Source organism: Moschus berezovskii, chromosome 27, assembly GCF_049115385.1.
Source record: "Moschus berezovskii isolate FMDL1 chromosome 27, NW_MosBer_1.0, whole genome shotgun sequence".
In the NCBI taxonomy this organism is placed as follows: domain Eukaryota; kingdom Metazoa; phylum Chordata; class Mammalia; order Artiodactyla; family Moschidae; genus Moschus; species Moschus berezovskii.
Window position 1 is genome coordinate 30,381,121 of NC_142486.1, and position 21,671 is coordinate 30,402,791.

At 43.6% G+C, this 21,671-nt stretch overlaps 1 protein-coding gene across 2 annotated transcripts in view; it reads right to left on the reverse strand.

Annotated features, from left to right (window-relative positions):
- Positions 1 to 21,671, reverse strand: part of SHISA9 (shisa family member 9) — a 359,800-nt gene that overhangs the window by 96,849 nt on the left and 241,280 nt on the right. The gene's annotated exons all lie outside the window — the stretch shown is intronic.

Below are 21,671 nucleotides of genomic sequence, written 5' to 3' on the forward strand. Positions count from 1 at the left end.
ACTTTGCCAACAAAAGTCCACCTAGTCAAGGCTATGGTTTTTCCAGTAGTCGTGTGCAGATGTGAGAGTTGGACTATAAAGAAAGCTGAGCACCAAAGAATTGATGCTTTTGAACTGTGGTGTTGGAGAAGACTCTTGAGAGTCCCTTGGACTGCAAGGAGATCCAACCAGTCCATCCTGACTGTTCTTTGGAAGGACTGATATTGAAGCTGAAACTCCAATACTTTGGTCACCTGATGTGAAGAGCTGACTCATTGGAAAAGACCCTGATGCTGGGAAAGATTGAAGGCAGGAGGAGAAGAGGATGACTGAGGATGAGATGGTTGGATGGACATGGGTTTGGGTAGACTCCAGGAGTTGGTGATGGACAGGGAGGCCTGGTGTGCTGCGGTCCATAGGATCGCAAAGAGTCAGACAGACTGAGCGACTGAACTGAACTGAACTGAGATTCAACCAAGTTTCTTAGGCATAGAAGATATTCAATAAATGACAGCAGCAATATTTCAAGCCAGATGTTTGGAGGGGTCTGTTCCTACTGCAAGCACAAAGGAAGTATGTTGACTGCAGGAAATTTAAAAACAGTGGTAAAACCAACCAACATTTGGTCTTCTTTGTAATATCACCATGCACTAGCAATTCTAAACAATCCTAGCAATTCTAAATGTCAGTAATAAAATACTCTTCCATGCCAAGATGGATCATTTCCACTCTGCCATCGACTGATACAACACTGAATGGTTGCTGAATGAATGAACAAACTAGCTGATAGAATTGAAGAGAACGTGAATGATGAAGAGGCAGCCACTGATACAGAACAAGTCAATTACTTCCGTGTCTCTGAATGAAAGCAAAGCCCATAGCCTAGTTTGACATGCTGCCTACCTTGCATAATGTGAGTAAAACCGGGCATAAACCAGCCAATTCAGCTGGATGGTCCTGGCATTCCAAAAACAGGATTTAAAAAAAATCCATATGCAAATCCAAAGGGCCTTGCATCAACCAGTAACCTGAAGGGTGGGGACAGAGAAATATCTCACCTTGGTGTTCCCATGCTGGCTGTGTCAGTGATTGGAACTGCAGAGATGCAAGTAGGATTCAGGGAAGAATGTCAACCTGAATTTGAATGGGCTCCATTAGGCAGTGACCCAGGTTTCCACAGTACTCATCACACTATTATTCCATTAGGAAAAAGAAATGAGAATCATGGACATTCCTTACGAGTAAGTTCTCTGTCTCAGGCCTTCGATGATCATTTTGGGCATTTTATCATAACAGAGCATGTGAGTTTCAGTATTTGCATATTTCCACATCAATAGAGAATTCCCTAATATTTGGTTAAGCCAAAGTCCATCTAAGATCCCAACCAGCTCTGTAGCCCCCATGTGGGAGACTGCTCACTTATTTGTCTGCTTGTCTGTCTCTTTGACTAGAATGTGAGTTCCTGGAATCTGGAGAAGGTATCTTTTCATTGCTTCCTTGGTTTGTTGAGTGACTAAATGATGACCTTCCCTCTTTCCATCATGGTCTGACCTGGGGACTCTCTCTTAGTACATCTTCCCCAAGGGATTGACTAGGTCACTCAGAACATCTTTCCCATCCATGGAGAGAACCTAGAGATCTGGGTTGGGGTCAGATCCTTAAAATGTCTACTTTCCATCAGAAACGCTTTCCACAAGCTGCTCACTTTTCCTCTAAAATTTTCTCCAAAGACCTTCAATGGATCATATCAGTGAAAGGGTCTTGACTAGGGGTTAATTGCTTTTGATATTTCTGAACACATTAATTTTTCTCTTCAAGAGGAAGGCACATGTCAGGATTTGCCAAACAGCCACAAGGAAGAACTGATGACACCAGAGCATGGGTTCTCAACTAGGGGAGAGATTTTTGCCCCCAGGACCCAATGGGACATTAGGAAATGTCTAGACACATTTCTGGTTTTCCCAACTGGGGGAGGAGATGCTACTGCAACTAGAGCGGAGAGGCCATGGATGTTGCTAACACCCTAAAATTCACAGGACAGCCCCCTATGAATTTTAGGATGTTAGCAAAGAATTTATATCTGGCAAGGTTCTGTTTGGCTAAGGGCAGGTGCGCTGTGGTGACGGCCACGAAGGACTCGTTCCCCATGTCCCAGTCCAGCAACCCCGGGACCCGGCCATGGAGGCTGGCCCATAAGTCAATGTGCTGCAGCTTCAGGTCCACGGTTAGGGAGAGCAGGGCCAGCCGGCGCAGGGTGGGCGAGTCGGGAAAGCAGGAGAAGGAAATGGCAACCCACTCCAGTGTTCTTGCCTGGAGAATCCCAGGGACGGGGGAGCCTGGTGGGCTTCCGTCTATGGGGTCACACAGAGTTGGACATGACTGAAGTGACTTAGCAGCAGCAGTAGCAGCAGCAAAGAATTATCCAGTCCCAAATGCCAATGGTACTGAGGGTAAGATACTCTGCATTAAGGCACTGGTGCTTAGAAGCAATTAATATATGAAGTCATAAGTTCCATGTTGGGAATAATGATAATGATGATGATAGCAGCAACAGCAATAAACACCTACTGGATGGCAGACATTTTTCTTCTTCTTTTTTTTTTCTTGGCAGCTTCTTTTTTAAAAATTTATTTATTTAAATTGGAGGCTAATTACTTTACAATATTGTAGTGGTTTTTGCCATACATTCACATGAATCAGCCATGGGTGTACATGTGTTCGCCATCCTGAAACCCCCTCCTATCTCCCTCCCCATCCCATCCCAGTGCACCAGCCCTGAACAACCTGTGTCATGAATCGAACCTGGACTGGAGATCTGTTACATATACGATAGTTCTGTTACATATACAGATCATCCCACCCTCGCCTTCTCCCACAGAGTCCAAAAAACTGTTCTATACATCTGTGGGCAGACACTCTTCTAAGCACTTTGCACTTGAATTGTTTGAACCCTCATCCAACAGTCCTCAGGCGGGGACAATTACTCTCCTTATTTTACTGATGAAAATCCTGAGGCACCCAAAGTCACCCAGCTAGTAAGTATCAGAGCTATTATTCCCACCTCACCTGCCTGGCTCCAGATCTGTATTCTTAACCACTTGGGTGTGTTGGAGATCAGAGACCGTATCTATTCTGGCTTCTAGATTCAACTCTTCAGGAAAGAGACAATGCAACAGAGCGAAGTGTCTGTACTTGTGTAGGTTTCTGAGGAAGAAAGGTATCAGGAGTGAACACTGAACAGTGACTAATGTTTGCAGTCGGAAGGAACAAATGGCAAATACATGAGCCCGAGATTGGTTTCTGTTTCCACCATAGTGGTTAATGAGGGAGGTTGGTGTAGTGGAAAGAACATTAAGTCAGGAATCAAGAAACATGGATTCAGGACACAGCTCTGCCACAAAGGTATCCTGGGACTTTGAGCAAGTTTGTTAAATTCACCTCATCTTTCTCTTTTTTTGGTATATTCCAAATTTTTCATTTCTGGCAGTTGTATAGAGTACAAGCTGACAAACTATGACCCGTAGCCCAAATATGGCTGTCACCCATTTTTTACAATAAAGTTTTATTGAGACGTGGCCACACCCACATTTTAAGTGTTATCTATGGCTGCCTTTGTGCTACCATGGCAGAGGTGAGACATTGTAATGGAGATGGTAGGGTCAACAAATATTTAAAATATTTACTATTTAGTACTTAACAGATAAAGTCTGTTAAGCCCTAGTGTAGAGGTAATTCTTTGTAGATTTTCTTTCTAAATCTATGAAGTAGAAAAACAAAAACTCAAACATGAGCTGACCACTAGCACTGAACTACCATGATGGTCTAATGAGATGATCCATGTGAAAGCACTTTGGAAAAGAACTAAGAAATATAGGCCTCTTGCAATGTGACAGAATGAAAAGCAAGCAAGTAGCATAGGATTTGGAATCAAGCACATTTGAACCCAAGTCCAAAAAATGATTACTAATGTGATTTGGGTATAGTTAGTAAATTCCGTGACCTCAGTTTTCTTAACTGAGGATAATATTCCCTGGTGGCTCAGTCAGTAAAGAGTCTGCCTGAAGGCGGGAGACCTGGGTTCAATCCCTGGGTCAGGAAGATCCTTTGGAAAAGGAAATGGCAACCCACTTCAGTATTCTTGCCTGGAGAATCCCATGGACAGAGGAGACTGGCAGGGTACAGTCCATGGGGTCACAAGAGTTGGACAGAGCTTAGTGACTAAACCACCACCACCACGGAGAGGGAATGATGCATAATGGGGACAGTGAAAGTGTTAGTTTTGTCTGACTATTTTCGACCCCATGGACTGTAGCCCACCAGGCTCCTCTGTCCATAGAATTCTCCAGGCAAGAATACTGGGATGGGTGCCAGTCCCTTCTCCAGGGAATCTTCCCCACCCAGGGATCAAACCCGGGTCTCCTGCATTGCAGGCAGATTCTTTACCATCTGAGACACCAGGGAAGCCCAGGGATAATTATACTCAATTCCTAAGGTTGTCGGAAGGGAAGATTCAGTGAAATATATTCAATGATCTATGCATTTGTTCACTGAATTTATCATATGGTTTCCCCACTGTGCACCAGGAGCTGTGCCAATCACTGATGGACCAGCTGTGGACAGCATGATCCCTGTTATTCTGGCACCTAGGGTCTAGTGGAATAGAAAGACCCTGAGCAGAAAACTTCAGCACATGAAATTCACGGAAAACTGGAAGGGCCATTCAAATTAAGTAATACCATTACTCGAACTTCTACCAACAGCTAAGAATTTTTTAAAGGTGTAAGACATCTGGGTTCCAAGTTGTAAGAGGGATTTGAGGGGTGACTGAGGGATTCACAAGAGTGGAAGAGCTTAATCCAGGGAAGAAGGAAGGAGAGAAGTCACACAGGAGAACACTGCGTGTATCTGAGCACCGGATAAGACATAGGGCAAGAGAGGCCGGGGGCTTTCTTGGTGGTTCAGCAGTAAAGAATCCACCCGCCAATGCAGGAGGCCAGCGTTTGATCCCTGGATTGAGAAGATCTTCTGGAGAAGGAAATGGCAACCCAATCCAGCGTTCTTGCCTGGAGAATTCCATGGACAGAGGAACCTGGTGGGCTATAGTCTATGGGGTCATAAAGAGGTGGACACGACTGAGTGACTAAAGAACCACAGAGGGCAAAGAGAGAAAGGGGAGGATGTGAAAATGGCAGGGCTAGTGGTCAGATTTCCCTCCTGGACATCACGAAACCATACAGAGCGCTATACATCCACCAAGGACGCCTCCTCCCCTGAAGGAATGCAACCCCCCAAGGCCCATGCAACTGTAAACTCATAACAAGGCGTTGCACAATCACACTTGTGTACACTGCAGCAGGGTATGTATGTATTGTTTACTAAACTGGTTCCCTTTCCTTCCTGGGAAACTATCCCATATCCACCAGCCTTTCTTGTAATTCAGTTCAGTTAAGTCGCTCAGTCGTGTCTGACTTTTTGTGACCCCATGAACCGCAGCATGCCAGGCCTCCCTGTCCAACACCAACTCCTGGAGCCCACCCAAACTCATGTCCATTGAGTCAGTGATGCCATCCAACCATCTCTGTCGTCCCCTTCTTCTCCTGCCCTCAATCTTCCCCATGTTTAGCCATACAGCAGTTCTGGGCTTCCCCGGTGGTGCTAGTGGTAAAGAACCCACCTGTCAATGCAGGAGATGTAAGAGATGTGGGTTCGATCCCAGGTTCGGGAAGACCCCCTGGAGGAGGGCATGGAAACCCAGTCCAATATTCTGGCCTGGAGAATCCCATGGACGGAGGAGCCTGGAGGGCTACAGTCCACAGGGTCACAGAGAGTCGGACATGACTGAAGCAACTTAGCATGTATGCATACAACAGTTCTGGCCAATAGAAGCTGGGCAGAAATTATGTTTGCCCCTCCAAGACTCCCCAAGCCCATCCAAGTAAAGCATCCCATCTAGATCTCTGCTAGTCTGCTGGTCAGACACAGACCCACGGCCCTGTGGGAATTATGGAATCAGAAACTAGAAGTCCCTGAGTCCCTGAATGACTACAAGGAGCAGAGTTCACTAGCTGTGCATGAGGAAAAAAACACTGATTATATTAATGCACTGAGATTTGGGGGTTGTTTTCTTCTTCATAAGCCTACTTAATACATATAAGACCTTGATATGGCTGTTCAGTCACTAAGTTGTGTCCAGCTCTGTGCGGCCCACGGACTGCAGCACACCAGGCTTCCCTGTCCTTCGCTGTCGCCAGGAGTTTGCTCAAGTTCACGTTCACTGAGTTGGTGATGCCATCCAACCAGCTCATCCTCTGTCACTTTCTTCTACTTTTCCTTTACACTACCTTCAGAATGAAAGCTTCATGAAAACAAGAACTCTGTCCTCTTACTCACCCTTGTGTCTAGAACAGTCTTACATAAAGAAGATGCTCAGATAACATTTGTAGACCAAAATATTAGCAAGTTGAGGAAAGATAAACAGCAATCAATGACCTAGAGTCCTTGGAAAGATGAGATAAATGCATATACAGAAAACTCCTTTTCTGTAAACAGGGAAGTTCTGTAAGGATATTAATTTTTACCATCACTGGCGAGGTGGGTTTGCAAATGCACAGGTCAGAGCTTGTGTACAGATATAGCCACACAGAGTTCCTACGGCATCATGATGCAGACACAGGTACACAGACACAGCATAGCTGAATTCTTACAGCACAGTGGGAACCCAGAGTGTTCACGTCCCAGACAGAACAAGAGATTTCCAGACTTCACCTACATATGGGACCCATGTCCATGCAGGACACTCCATTTCCCAAGGGCACATAAGCTGAGCTTACAGATTCATACATCAAGTGTAGGATTTGGGTCCAGATAATCTCAGAATGAATAAAAATATTAACTCACACTTATCGAGTTCTTTGTAGCTGCTCAGCACTGTGATAAGAGCCTTATATATGTCCCCTCTTACTTGATTCTCTTATCAACCCTACCTGGTAGTATTATTGTTATCTTCACTTTCCAAGTCAGCACATTTAGGCTTAGAGACCTGAAGGGAGGTGCTTAAGGCCACCTGGCCAGTGGGGCTTCCTAGAGGCTTGACCCTGGTACGAGCCTTCAACCTTCCATCACCCTGTATCTTCATCTAAAACGTGGAAGCCACAACGCACACCTGATCGTCTACTAGGAGGATGAAATTAAATCAGACCATGGGTGCAGAATTCCTGTTGATCACCTGACACTTAGAGCTCAAAAATGTGCCCCCTTCCTTCCTTTTTCCTTCTCTTCCTTTGCCAAGGATTGCTGTTTTGTCCTAGGCAAGGTTCTGGCCTCCAAAAGCCAGCGGCAAGCAGAGGCTGTGTCCCCAAATGACTCCACCACAAAGGGCCAGCCAGTGTGCACCAAATCCTTAACAGTATTTAAACTTTGTCTGGGCACCTAATTATCTTAATGATGCAGCATTCAAAATAGCACAGTCTGTGTGAACCCCAAGAAAGGTCCCGTTCACAGACACAGGGCTATGAAGCCAGAGGAAAACATCTAATAACAGAATTTAACAATTGCAACCTTAAAACGGGGAAGGCTGACAGGTCTTCATGCAACCGAAGCTGGGCTCTCCACAAGATCCCTACCTCCTGGCTGAGCTTCTCAGGACACTTTGGCCTCTGAAATACCTCATCTTGGCTTCAGCCTCCCCTGCTTTGAGGATTGTATAATTTAATTCTTACAATCATGTGAGGTCAACATGGTTAAGCCCATTTCACAGATGAGGACTGAGCCTTAGAGAGTTTGATTTGGAACAAAATTCCTAAGCTCTCCCTGCAGCTCAGTGTCCACCTTGACAACTTAAGAAATTGTATCTTGGTAGTGTTCTTGCCTGGAGAATCCCAGGGATGGGGGAGTCTGGTGGGCTGCCATCTATGGGATCGCACAGAATCGGACACGACTGACGCGACTTAGCAGCAGCAGCAGAGAACAGGCTTGTGGTTGCAAAGTTGTGGGGTGGAAGGACAGACCAGGAGTTTGGGATTAGCAGATGCAACTATTATAAATGGAGTGGATAAATAACCAGGCCCTACTGCAGAGCACAGGGAAGTATATTCAATATCTTGGGATTAAACCATCATGGAAAACAACATAAAAAAGAACGTACATGTGTGCATAACTGAGTCACTTTGCTCTATAGCAGAAATTCACACAAAATTGTAAATCAGCTATGCTTCAATAAAATAAATTTTAAAATAAACAAATACTAATTAAAAAAAAAAAAAGAATTTATGTCTTGGAAAAGAACCAAAGAGAAACCTTTCAAGAGCTGGCTGATATTGTGCTGGTTTCTGCCATATATCAATATTGTAAGGCACTTATCCTTCAACTAAAAATAAATATCTTTTTTTTTTAAAAAAAGAATTAGCTTCAATGTTGAAGTGCTAAAAAAAAAAAAACAAAAAAACAAAACTGGCCTATAGAGTCTGCCCGTCCCTCCTGTCTTTTCCTTTCTTCTCCTTCTCCTTGCCCCTTTCTTCCTTCGCAACTTCCATTTTTCTTTTCTGACTTTAGTCTTCATCCCCGCTTTCTCTTGCCTCCCCCCGTTTTCTCCTTCATCTCCCTAGTCTCTCTGTCCCCCCGCCCATGTCTTTCCCTGCTCCTCTGTCCCCGCCTCCCTCCCTCAACCCACTCCAGTGTTCTTGCCTGGAGAATCCCATGGGCAGAGGAGCTTGGCAGGCTACGGTCCATGGCGTTGCAAACAGTCAGACACGAGTGAAGCGCTTAGCACAGAGATGAGAGAGTCATCCTTGTTGTTAAAAGACAAAAAGAAATTGGTCTGATGTCTGCTGGTCTCTGTCCTGGGCAATGGTGACTAGTTAGGTAAAATCAAACAATCAGAGACTGTCTCATGTTAAGGTCATCTTGTGTAGATGGGATAAAACATCATATTTGGAGTCAAACAGATTTCCATTCCTAACTGTGAGGTCTTGGGTAAGAAACCTCAATTCTATGCAGCTCAGTATTGCATTTTCCCAATGTGGATTATGACATCTGCATTGCAAGACTACTGATCAAAATGGAGATGATGGCTCCTCCATCATAAAAGAAGAACACAATTTCTTAGAAAACCTATAATTTCTAAATTTATGACTCTAATTCATCATTATGGTGCTGTGAGACAGGTATCATCATATACTCATTTCAGGAGAGAAGCAAAAACTCGAAGACAGATCACTAATAAAACAGAGGGCCAGAATCTGAGATGCAGTGCTTCCAAATGGGATACCCTACTCCACAGAGAAGTTACAATCAGGAAAGAAATCAGTGGTGAATTCACATGGCAAGCCCATGCAGACATTGGAAGACACCAATCACTTCTCAGTTTTTTTACCCTATCCAGAGGACAGGTTAGAGGAGGTGTGCCTGTTCAGAATTCCCTGAGATGTTATAGGTAACCTGCAAACAGTGAAAGGCTCCACACACCTCATGCTTTAACAGGTCTGATCTCTCTTGGGCTTGGGAAACTGACACCCCACCCCACCTCCACACCTCCCTCCACACCTCCACACCCCTCTCCACACCCGCAGCTAATAACTTTGGTCATAGGTCAACCTCTCTTCAAAGCCTTTCTTTGGTCTCAGCTTGAGCAAGCTCCAATTTGGTGATTGTTCATTATCCCCCCATTTAGGTAATTTTCAACACACAGTGGAGCCTTTAAACACTGAACAATGTTGCCAATCTTTTTTGGGCAGCCTCTGCTAGGCATTAAGAGGTAAATTGACTGCAGCAGGATGGGGAATTTGGAACACAGTTTCCATTAATAGTAATAGAGGAAGTCAAGTACATCCTGAAGTTGGGTCATGGGAGGGGACATTAGACACCTGTGTATGGAGGGCTGGACTCAGATCTGAGTCAGGATTCAGTGCCCCTCAGTGAGGACTTTCCCTATCAAGGACAGCACCCTCAAATGCAGGATACAGTGGCGTGGGGAAGGTACTCAAGAGCGGGTACTCAAGATGTCATCTTCACACACAGGACTGCTAAGGCTTTGTGAGCCTGTGTAGATCACTGAGTTCTCAACTTGTGCTATAGAATGCTTAAGGTTTTTCGCTACCTAGGATGTGGCAGGGAACTGGGCCCTTCCTCATATCCTGTCAATTTCAAAATGGAGACAAGCACAGTGACTCCTCCATCATAAAAAGACAGTAAATGATACTTGCAGGCATGCATGCTAAACTGCTTCAGTCATGTCCAACTCCTTGCAAACCTATGGACTATAGTCCTCCAAGCTCCTCTGTCCATGGGATTATACATGGCAAGAATACTGGAACGGGTAGCCATTCCTTCCTCCAGAGGATCGTCTCGACCCAAGGATTGAACCTGCAGCTCCTGCATTGCAGGCGGATTCTTTACTGCTGAACCACTGGGGAAGCCCAAAATGATACTTACGGCTTCTAAATTTATAACTCCAGTCCACTGAGTACCTGCTGTATGCAAAGCCTTTAATAATTTACCTTGCTTCATTTTCAGAATAGCATCAAGAGTTGGGGGTAGTATTCATATTTTGTAAAAGAGAATACAGAGGTAAAAACCCAAAGTCACGTAGCTCATAAGTTCCAGGATTTGAAATGCAATCTGTCTAGCTCCAACAGCCCCCTGGCTAATAACCACTTTACTAGGAAAAGGGCTCATTTCCTGGATTCTCCCTAATATCTCTGCTTTGCCCAGATAGGGCTACTTCTCTTGGAGGCAGTTGAAGAATTATAATTTCACTATCACCTATTCCCAGGTGGCTCAGTGTTAAAAGAATCCGACTGCCAATGTGGGAGACAGCAGTTTGATCCCTTGATCAGGAAGATAACCCAGAGAAGGAAATGGCAACCCACTCCAGTATTCTTGCTGGGATAATCCCATGAACAGAAAAGCTGGTGGGCTATAGTCCATTGGGTCACAAAGAGTCGGACATGATCGAGTGACGAGCATTCACTCACTCATCTTCTATGATAACACAAAATGTTATCACATAACATCTGCCCGTTCTCACCTAGATTCTCAGTTTCTGCCACCGATGTTACCATCCACCTCATACCTTTGTTTTAAAAAGATATAATCCACTTGCCCTAATGTGTGCATTCAACAGAGCAATTTTCCTATATTATTCAGAACAGCCACTTTATGAGTAGGTATCAACAGCAACTGGGTCACTCATACCCCATCCTATTATGGCAGCCAGGCATCATTAATCAATTTCCCACTGAGCAGTCACTACCAATGGATCAGATTAGGCACCAAAGATTTAATCTATTCACCAGCCCTGACCCAAGCCCATCACAGCTCCTAAAAATATGAATGAATTTATCCTTTGGATTAACAAAATTTCTTCTTCCTTGCCTCACTTCCCAAGAGAGCAGAAAAACAAACTGACTGTATTCTAATGTGTACCTTTACCATCACGTCTCTTTTATTTTTTTTAATTCCCACATATTCCCTCAAAGATTTGGATCCAGACAAATATTCTAGTTCTCAAAATGTAGTTCTATCATATTTGTTTGAGTTACATGAGCTTTGGGATATTAGTTTCTTTATCTATAAGACAAGTGGGATAATATTGTCCCTGTGGTGTTGTTTGAGGATTAAATGAGCAAACATTTATAGGACACCAAGCACAGCACCATTAGTGACATTAGACCACTAATGTCAACACGCTTCTCCCTTCTCTCCCAAACACCAGTCATTATACTTGTGTATTTGCTCCTTACAAAAAACTGATACTGAACAACACTACGCAGCAAACCTACAAACCCAAGTGACACCACTTACTTCTTTTCCAAGTTCTTAGAATAAAACGCCCAAATATCTTAAATGTATCTCTTCCTCCTCCACCACCACTGCCTGGCTGGATTCCTATATTACAGAGATCTTTCCACTCCATTCCCTCCAGAATTTTGGGAAGAGCATGAGTACCTCAAGTCAACCTGAAGACAGGGCTTTCCTGGTGGTCCATTGGTTAAGAATCCACTTGCCAATGCAAAGGACACGAGTTTGATCCCTGGTTTGCGACGATTCTACATGCTGAGGAGCAACTAAACCCATGCAATGCAACTACTGAAGCCTGTGCTCTAGAGTCTACCCTCCACAACAAGAAAAGCCCCCACAAGGAGAAGCCCATGCATTGCAACTAGAGAGCAGTCCCCACTTGCCAAAACTAGAGGAAGCCCAAGCACAGCAACAAAGACCCAACACAGCCAAAAATAAATAAAAACAAAGACCCTGATGCTGGGAAAGACTGAAGGCAGGAGGAGAAGGGGGTGACAGTGTGAGATAGTTGGATGGCATCACTGATTCAATGGACCTGAGTTTGAGCAAACAGCAGAAGAAGGAAGCCTGGCATGCTGCAGTTCACAGGGTCACAAAGAGTTGGACTTGACTTAGCAACTGAACAACAAAAATAATTAATAAATAAATCTTTTTAAAAATTTGAGTATAGCCACTTGCCAGAAGCAGAAACAGTCACTGGTGTCTTGGCAAGAAATGGCCATGACCCAAATAGATGGAGAAATATAACATGTTCATGGATCAGAAGAATCACTATAGTGAAAATGGGTATACTACCCAAAGCAATCTATAGATTCAATGCAATCCGTATCAAGCTACCAATGGTATTTCTCAGAGAACTAGAACTAATAATTTCACAATTTGTATGGAAATACAGAAAACCTCAAATAGTCAAAGCAATCTTGAGAAAGAAGAATGGAACTGGAGGAATCAACCTACCTGACTTCAGACTATACTACAAAGCTAGAGTCATTAAGACAGTATGGTACTGGCACAAAAACAGAAATATAGATCCATGGAACAAAATAGAAAGCCCAGAGGTAAATCCACACACCTAGGGACACCTTATCTTAGATAAATGAGGCAAGACTATACAATGGAGAAAAGACAGTCTCTTTAACAAGTGGTGCTGGAAAAACTGGTCAACCACTTGTAAAAGAATGAAATTAGAATACTTTCTAATACCATACACAAAAGTAAACTCAAAATGGATTAAAGATCTAAATGTAAGGCCAGAAACTATAAAACCCCTAGAGGAAAACAGGCAAAACACTCTCTAACATTAAACCACAGCAGGATCCTCTATAACCCACCTCCCAGAGTAATGGAAATAAAAGCAAAAATAAACAAATTGGACCAAATTAAACTTAAAAGCTTTGCACAATGAAGGAAACTATAAGCAAAGTGAAAAGACAGCCTTCAGAATGGGGGAAAATAATAGCAAACAAAGCAACTGACAAAGAATTAATCTCCAAAATATACAAGCAACTCCTGCAGCTCAAGTCCAGAAAAATAAATGACCCAATCAAAAAATGGGCCAAAGAAAAACAGACATTTCTCCAAAGAAGACATAAAGATGGCTAACAAACACATAAAAAGATGCTCAACATCACTCATAATCAGAGAAATGCAAATTAAAACCACAATGAGGTACCATCTCACGCTGGTCAGAATGGTCACTATCAAAAAGTCTACAAACAATAAATGCTGGAGAGGGTGTGGAGAAAAGGGAACCCTCTTACACTGTTGGTGGGAATGCAAACTAGTACAGCCACTATGGAGAACAGTGTGGAGATTCCTCAAAAAACTGGAAACAGAACTGCCATACGATCCAGCAATTGCACTCCTGGGCATACACACCGAGGAAACCAGAATTGAAAGAGACACATGTACTCCAATGTTCACTGCAGCACTGTTTACAATAGGTAGGACATGGAAGCAACCTAGATGTCCATCAGCAAATGGATAAGAAAGTTGTGGTACATATACACAATGGAGTATTACTCAGCTGTTAAAAAGAATGCATTTGAATCAGTTCTAATGAGGTGGAAGAAACTGAAGCCTATTATACAGAGTGAAGTAAGTCGGAAATAAAACCCATAATACAGTACATTAACGCATATATATGGAATTTAGAAAAATGGTAATGACAACCCTATATGCAAGACAGCAAAAAGAGACACAGATGTAAAGAACAGACTGTTGGACTCTGTGGGAGAAGGCGAGGGTGGGATGATTTGAGAGAATAGCATTGAAGCATGTATATTACCATATGTGAAAGAGATTGCCAGTCCAGGTTCGATGCATGAAACAGGGTGCTCAGGGCTGGTGCACTGGGATGACCCTGAGGGATGGGATGGGGAGGGAGGAGGGAGGGGGGTTCAAGATGGGGAACACATGTACACCCATGGCTGATTCATGTGAATGTATGGCAAAAACCACTACAATACTGTAAGGTAATTAGCCTCCAATTAAAATAAATTAATTAATTTTTTAAAAAATAAAATAAAGAAATGGCTATGTCCTAAAGCTGAAGAGGACCTTTGGTTGAACAACAACAAAATTCTATAATAGCCCGTAAATGCCTAGAGCTGCATTACACACAGAGGCTGACTTTCCTTCTGTCAAAACCAGTGTCAGTCCCAGCTTATTTATTTCTTCAACAAAAGTATTGAGCCCCTACTCTGGGCAACCAGTGGGTTATATCCACCAACCATCCCTCCAGGAAATTCTTCAATGAGCTGAAAAAAATGAGAGTAACCTTGGACATGGACTGAGAGCTTCCCATGTGCTGGGCACTGTGGTATTTGATGTGGGCTCTCTCCCTCTGTCCTCAGAAAATCCCATGCAATAGGACTTCCATTATCATCATTTTATCAAAGAGGAGACTTGACGGTGAGAGAAAAGGATACTGAATATGCCTGTTATAGACACCTGTCCTCTGTTGCGTGTGTGTTGAATTTAGTAATCTATTATAAAAGTCACAATGAGCTTGCAAAATTTTTAAGAAGAAATGGACAAAATGAAACATTAAAGTTGTCTACTCCCCTTTCGGCTCACAAGATTAACATGGATACTGTCTGGTGTAGACCCTTGCCAGACATTGCCCATCCAACAAAAAAAAGGCATATTGAATATAATTCTTCATATATTAGAGTTTTCTTCCATTAGAGTTTTGTATTAATATCTTTGGGCTTCCCTGGTGGCTCAGACAGTAAACAATCTACCTGCAATGCAGGAGATCTGGGTTTGATCCCTGGGCAGAGAAGATCCCCTGGAGAAAGGAATGGCTACACAAATACAAAGGAATCTTTGTATTTCCAGTTGAAAAAGTAACACATGGTTATGATAGAAAATGTACAGAATGCAGAGACAGAGTCTCTCAATTGCCCATCACATTACTGCACAGGTCTGAACTGGGTAAGGTAACCAGAGTTTAGTGGTGGAAAGACCACTGGGCTAGGAGACAAATCAATGTGTTCAGTTCAGTTCAGTTCAGTTCAGTCGCTCAGTCGTGTCCGACTCTCCGCGACCCCATGAATCACAGCACGCCAGGCCTCCCTGTCCATCACCAACTCCCGGAGTACACTCAAACTCATGTCCACAGAGTCGGTGATGCCATCCAGACATCTCATTCTCCATCGTCCCCTTCTCCTCCCGCCCCCAACCTTTCCCAGCATCAGAGTCTTTTCCAGTGAGTCAACTCGTCGCATGAGGTGGCCAAAGTATTGCAGTTTCAGCTTTAGCATCAGTCCCTCCAATGAACATCCAGGATTGATCTCCTTTAGAATGGACTGGTTGGATCTCCTTGCAGTATAAGGGACTCTCAAGAGTCTTCTCCAGCACCACAGTTCAAAAGCATCGATTCTTCGGCGATCAGCCTTCTTCACAGTCCAACTCTCACATCCATACATGACATCGGGAAAAACCATTGCCTTGACTAGACGGACCTTGGTTGGAGAAGTAATGTCTCTGCTTTTTAATATACTATCAAGGTTGGTCATAACTTTCCTTCCAAGGAGCAAGCGTCTTTTAATTTCATGGCTGCAATCAGCATCTGCAGTGATTTTGGAGCCCAAAAAAATAAAGTCTGACACTGTTTCCACTGTTTGCCCATCTATTTCCCATGAAGTGATGGGACCAGATGCCATGATCTTTGTTTTCTGAATGTTGAGCTTCAAGCCAACTTTTTCACTCTCCTCTTTCACTTTCATCAAGAGGCTTTTGAGTTCCTCTTCACTTTCTGCCATAAGGGTGGTGTCATCTGCATATCTGAGGTTATTGATATTTCTCCCGGCAATCTTGATTCCAGCTTGTGCTTCTTCCAGCCCAGCGTTCCTCATGATGTACTCCGCATATAAGTTAAATAAGCAAGGTGACAATATACAACCTTGACGTACACCTTTCCCTATTTGGAACCAGTCTGTTGTTCCATGTCCAGTTCTAACTGTTGCTTCCTGACCTGCATACAGGTTTCTCAAGAGGCAGGTCAGGTGGTCTGGTATTCCCATCTCTTTCAGAATGTTCCACAGTTTATTGTGATCCACACAGCCAAAGGCTTTGGCATAGTCAATGAAGCAGAAATAGATGTTTTTCTGGAACTCTCTTGCTTTCTCCATGATCCAGCGGATGTTGGCAATTTGATCTCTGGTGCCTCTGCCTTTTCTAAAACCTGCTTGAACATCTGGGAGTTCACGGTTCATGTATTGCTGAAGCCTGGCTTGGAGAATTTTGAGCATGACTTTACTAGCGTGTGAGATGAGTGCAATTGTGTGGTAGTTTGAGCATTCTTTGGCATTGCCTTTCTTTGGGATTGGAATGAAGACTGACCTCTTCCAGTCCTGTGGCCACTGCTGAGTTTTCCAAATTTGCTGGCATATTGAGTGCAGCACTTTCACAGCATCATCTTTCAAGATTTGAAATAGCTCAACTGGAATTCCATCACCTCCACTAGCTTTGTTCGTAGGGAATCCCAGTTCCTTACCTATGTAGTAGCTGAGTAACTTGAAAAAAATTCCCTTAATCTCCTTGACTCAGTTTTCCTACCTGTAAAATGGGTTTAAATGCATGTTTTCCTATCTGTAAAATAGACTTTAAATGCTTACCCCCAAGAATTACACATGCTTAGGAAAAGGACTATCATACAGGTACCAAAAAACACAAATAAAAACTGCCCGTACTCTTCCCTCCCTAATGGCATTATTATTTGATTAGCCTTGCCTTCTCTACTCCCTTCCTCAAAAAAAGGCAGCCTTCCCACACTATGGAACATCCTTGACTTCTCTCTTCCCTTCTTTGCCAGCCTGACAGGGCTATTTCTCTCTCTCTCTCAGCATTTTCCTCTCTCACAAATGTGTGCAAAGGCTGCTCTGTTGCATTGTGTTTTCATGCCTGGTTTTGCCACCTTCTTCACAGAGCTGATTCGACATAAATATTTCTGTGTAAAAATATGTTCTCCTGCCCCCGCCCCGTGTCCTCCTCCCTATATACTACCACTGGGACATGGCAGAGATGGTGCCACCAGTCTGTGTGTGGGGCACTGGGGCCACTAGCTTCGTCTGACCGCATCGTGGGGGGATCAGATGTTTGATGTGGAATTCCCTGGTAACAAGTCCTCACTGATATGCCAAAGGGCCCCAAAACTCTCTAGTGGAGTCTATCATTCACATCCCTCAGGGGTGGGAGTAACTCTCTGTTCAAACCAGTTTGGTCAAAGCTAAGAGAAATATATATATGACTATCTGTTCAGTTCAGCTCAGTTCAGTTCAGTTCAGTCGCTCAGTCGTGTCCGACTCTCTGCGACTCCATGAATCACAGCACGCCAGGCCTCCCTGTCCATCACCAACTCCCGGAGTTCACTCAAACTCATGTTCATCGAGTCGGTGATGCCATCCAGCCATCTCATTCTCTGTCGTCCCCTTCTCCTCCCGCCCCCAACCTTTCCCAGCATCAGAGTCTTTTCCAGTGAGTCAACTCGTCGCATGAGGTGGCCAAAGTATTGCAGTTTCAGCACCCTTCCTTTAATCCATTCTCAGAGCTGCCTGCAGATACATCTACACTACTGTCCCCTCCTACACTACAGTCATGCTGTTTTTAAGGACATGCCAGCTGGAGTTATCCCATTCGCGCCTGACCTCTAAGACCACACTGTCTTCATCTCTTTTCTGTCTCCCTGTCATGTTCTCATTCTCCCTGGAGTCCAGCCTCCTGTTTCCGAGGTCATCCACCATCCTTCTTCCAAAAACTGTGCCTCCTAGTGACTACTGCTGTGGAAGGTGGACTTGCCTAGTACCTTAGATCTCATGCAATTCAGAACAACAACAGTAAAAACAAAAGATGGTGGAGGAGGAGGAGGAAGGGGTCTGAGGCTCTCAAGGAGGAGAAAAGGACAAACATTTTTTTCTACATTGCTTTGTCTTAGTCAATATAACAATGTATCTTGTTTGAGGATTTGTTTCTCCTTAACAAGAACCTTCTGACTAATCTTGTTATCTTAAAACTTGTATACTGTGGGAGTCTATCTGGTAAGATCTTTCTATACTTCTAATTCTGTTATCTTAAGATGTATGTTGTGGGAGTGGGTCTGATAAAAGTATGTAAGGCCTTGCTTAGACTAGTGAGGGGGGCACTCTCTATCCCCCTTCTGATGTCTGTGTCAGAAGCTTCCTCTGTCCCTTTCATACTTTAATAAAACTCTGTTATACAAAAGTTCTTGAGTGATCAACCCTAGTCCCTGGTCCCGAAGCTAAATCTTCTTCTTTGAAGATCAAGAATTCATAAGCTTTCAGATGCAGCCCAGTTCACCCTCAACTCCCACTAGGTCAGTTTCTCTAATAGTGAAAGTGTTAGTCACTCAATCGTGTCTGACTCTTTATGATTCCATGGACTGTAGCCAGTCAGGCTCCGCTGTCCATGGGATTCTCCAGGCAGGAGTACTGGGTTGGAGTGGGTTGGATGGAGTACTGGAGTGGATCGCCAGTCCCTTCTCCAGGGGATCTTCCCAACCCAGGGATCAAACCTGGGTGTTCTGAATTGCAGGTAGATTCTTTACCATGTGAGCCACCAGGGAAGCCCCCACCTTCCCCGAAGGAAACAGCAAACAGAGACACTGCTGTCCACACCTTTTAGGAGGCTATGAAATGAGGTAATTTACTTACAATTCATAAAATTATTAGTGACTAATGAGGATGATTAATAGTCACTAGTTGGTATAATTATTCAATAATATAGAACATAAGTAATAATATTTATTATTGATTAGTAATGAGAACTTGCATTACATCAATAAGCAGAAATATGACATAAACAATCTTAGCAAAAAGAGTCTCTCAGATTGGGTCAGAAACATTAAAATCTAGCCCTTCTTTGTAGAACATAGTGAAATTGCATGATGAATTATTCAAAAGGACACCGTTTAGAAAAAAATCAGAAAAGCAGAGTTCTGACATTAAAGATATCATTTGAGTAATTGTGACCTCAGGCTTGCAGACCTCCTCTCAACAAGCTTCTGGTTTCCCAGCTGCAAACCAAGGACATGGCTATCTCCAGGGGAGCGTGTGTGCTAAGTCACTTCAGTCATATCTGGCTCTTTGTGACCCCATGGACTGTAACCTGCTAGGCTCCTCTGTCCATGGGATTCTCTATGTAAGAACACTGGAGTGGGTTGCCATGCCCTCCTCCAGGAGATCTTTCCAGCCCAGGGATCGCACGTACATCTCTTACATCTCCTGCATTGGCAGGCATTTCTTTACCACTAGCACTACCTAGGAAGCTCCTTCAGGGGAGGGAGGCATGTAAATTTCAGGATATTCAAGCCTTGCTCCTCCAAGTGTGGTCCACAGACCTCAACTGTGAAGTAACAGCTGAGGTCAGCTGGACTCTGAGCTCAGAAAGGCTTTCACTAAAACCCTGGCCTATTCCCTCACTCCTCATTATTGATATTTCTCCCAGCAATCTTGATTCCAGCTTGTGCTTCATCCAGCATGGAATTTCGCATGGTGTACTCTGCATATAAGTTAAATAAGCAGGGTGACAATATACAAACTTGACATACTCCTTTCCCAATTTGGAACCAGCCTGTTGTTTTATTCCTGGTTCTAACTGTTGCTTCTTGACCTGCATACCGATTTCTCAGGAGGCAGGTCAGGTGGTCTGGTATGCCCATCTCTTTCAGAATTTTCCACAGTTTGTTGTGACCCACACAGTCAAAGACTTTGGCATAGTCAATAAAGCAGAAATAGATGTTTTTCTGGAACTCTCTTGCTTTTTCTATGATCCAACAGTTGTTGGCAATTTGATCTTTGGTTCCTCTACCTTTTCTAAATCCAGCTTGAACATCTGGAAGTTCCCAGTTCATGTACACTTGAAGCCTGACTTGGAGAATTTGAGCATTACTTTGCTAGTGTGTGATGAGTTCAATTATGTGGTAGTTTGAACTTTCTTTGGCATTACGTTTCTTTGAGTTTGGAATGAAGACTGACCTTTTCCAGTCCTGTGGCCAGCGCTGAGTTTTCCAAATCTGCTGGCATATTGAGTGCAGCACTTTCACAGCATCATCTTTCAAGACTTGAAATAGCTCAACTGGAATTCCATCACCTCCACTAGCTGTGTTCGTAGTGATGCTTTCTAAGGCCCACTTGACTTCATATTCCAGGATGGCTCTAGGTGAGTGATCACACCATCGTGGTTATCTGGGTCATGAAGATCTTCTTTGTAGAGTTCTTAATGTGTATTCTTGCCATCTCTTCTTAATATCTTCTGCTTCTGTTAGGTCCATACCATTTCTGTCCTTTATTGTGGCCCCCATCTTGGTATCTCTAATTTTCTTGAAGAGATCTCCAGTCTTTCCCATTCTATTTGTTCCCTCTATTTCTTTGCATTGATCCCTGAGGAAGCCTTTCTTGTCTCTCCTTACTGTTTTTTGGAACTTGCATTCAGATGGGTACATCTTTCCTTTTCTCTTTTGCCTTTAGCTTCTCTTCTTTACTCAGCTATTTGTAAGGCCTCCTCAGAGAACCATTGTGCCTTTTTACATTTATTTTTCTTTGGGATGGTCTTGATAACTGCTTCCTGTACAATGTCACGAACCTCCGTCCATAGTTCTCCACGCACTGTCTATCAGATCTAATCCCTTGAATCCATTTGTCACTTTTACTGTATAATCATAAGGGATTTTATTTAGGTCATACCTGAATGGTCTAGTGGTTTTCCCTACTTTCTCCAATTTAAGTCTGAATTTGGCAATAACAAGTTCATGATCTGAGCCACAGTCAGCTCCCTGTCTTGTTCTTGCTGACTGTATAGAACTTCTCCATCATTGGCTGCAAAGAATAAAATCAATCTGATTTCAGTATTGAATATCTGGTGATGTTCATGTGTAGAGTTATCTCTTGTGTTGTTGGAAGAGGGTGTTTGCTATGACCAGTGTGTTCTCTTGGCATAACTCTGTTAGCCTTTGCGCTGCTTCATTTTGTACTCCAAGGCCAAATTTGCCTGTTACTCCAGGTGTATCTTGACTTCCTCCTTTGGCATTCCAGTCCCCTATGATGAAAAGGACATCATTTTTTTGCTGCTAGTTCTAGAAGGTCTTGTAGGTTGTCATCAGTTCAGTTCAGTTCAGTCACTCAGTCATGTCCGACTCTTTGCGACCCCATGAATCATAGCACGCCAGGTCATCCTGTCCATCACCAACTCCCGGAGTTCACTCAAACTCATGTCCAAAGAGTCGGTGATGCCATCCAGCCATCTCATTCTCTGTCGTCCCCTTCTCCTCCCGCCCCCAATCCTTCCCAGCATCAGAGTCTTTTCCAGTGAGTCAACTCGTCGCATGAGGTGGTCCAAGTATTGGAGTTTCAGCTTTAGCATCAGTCCTTCCAATG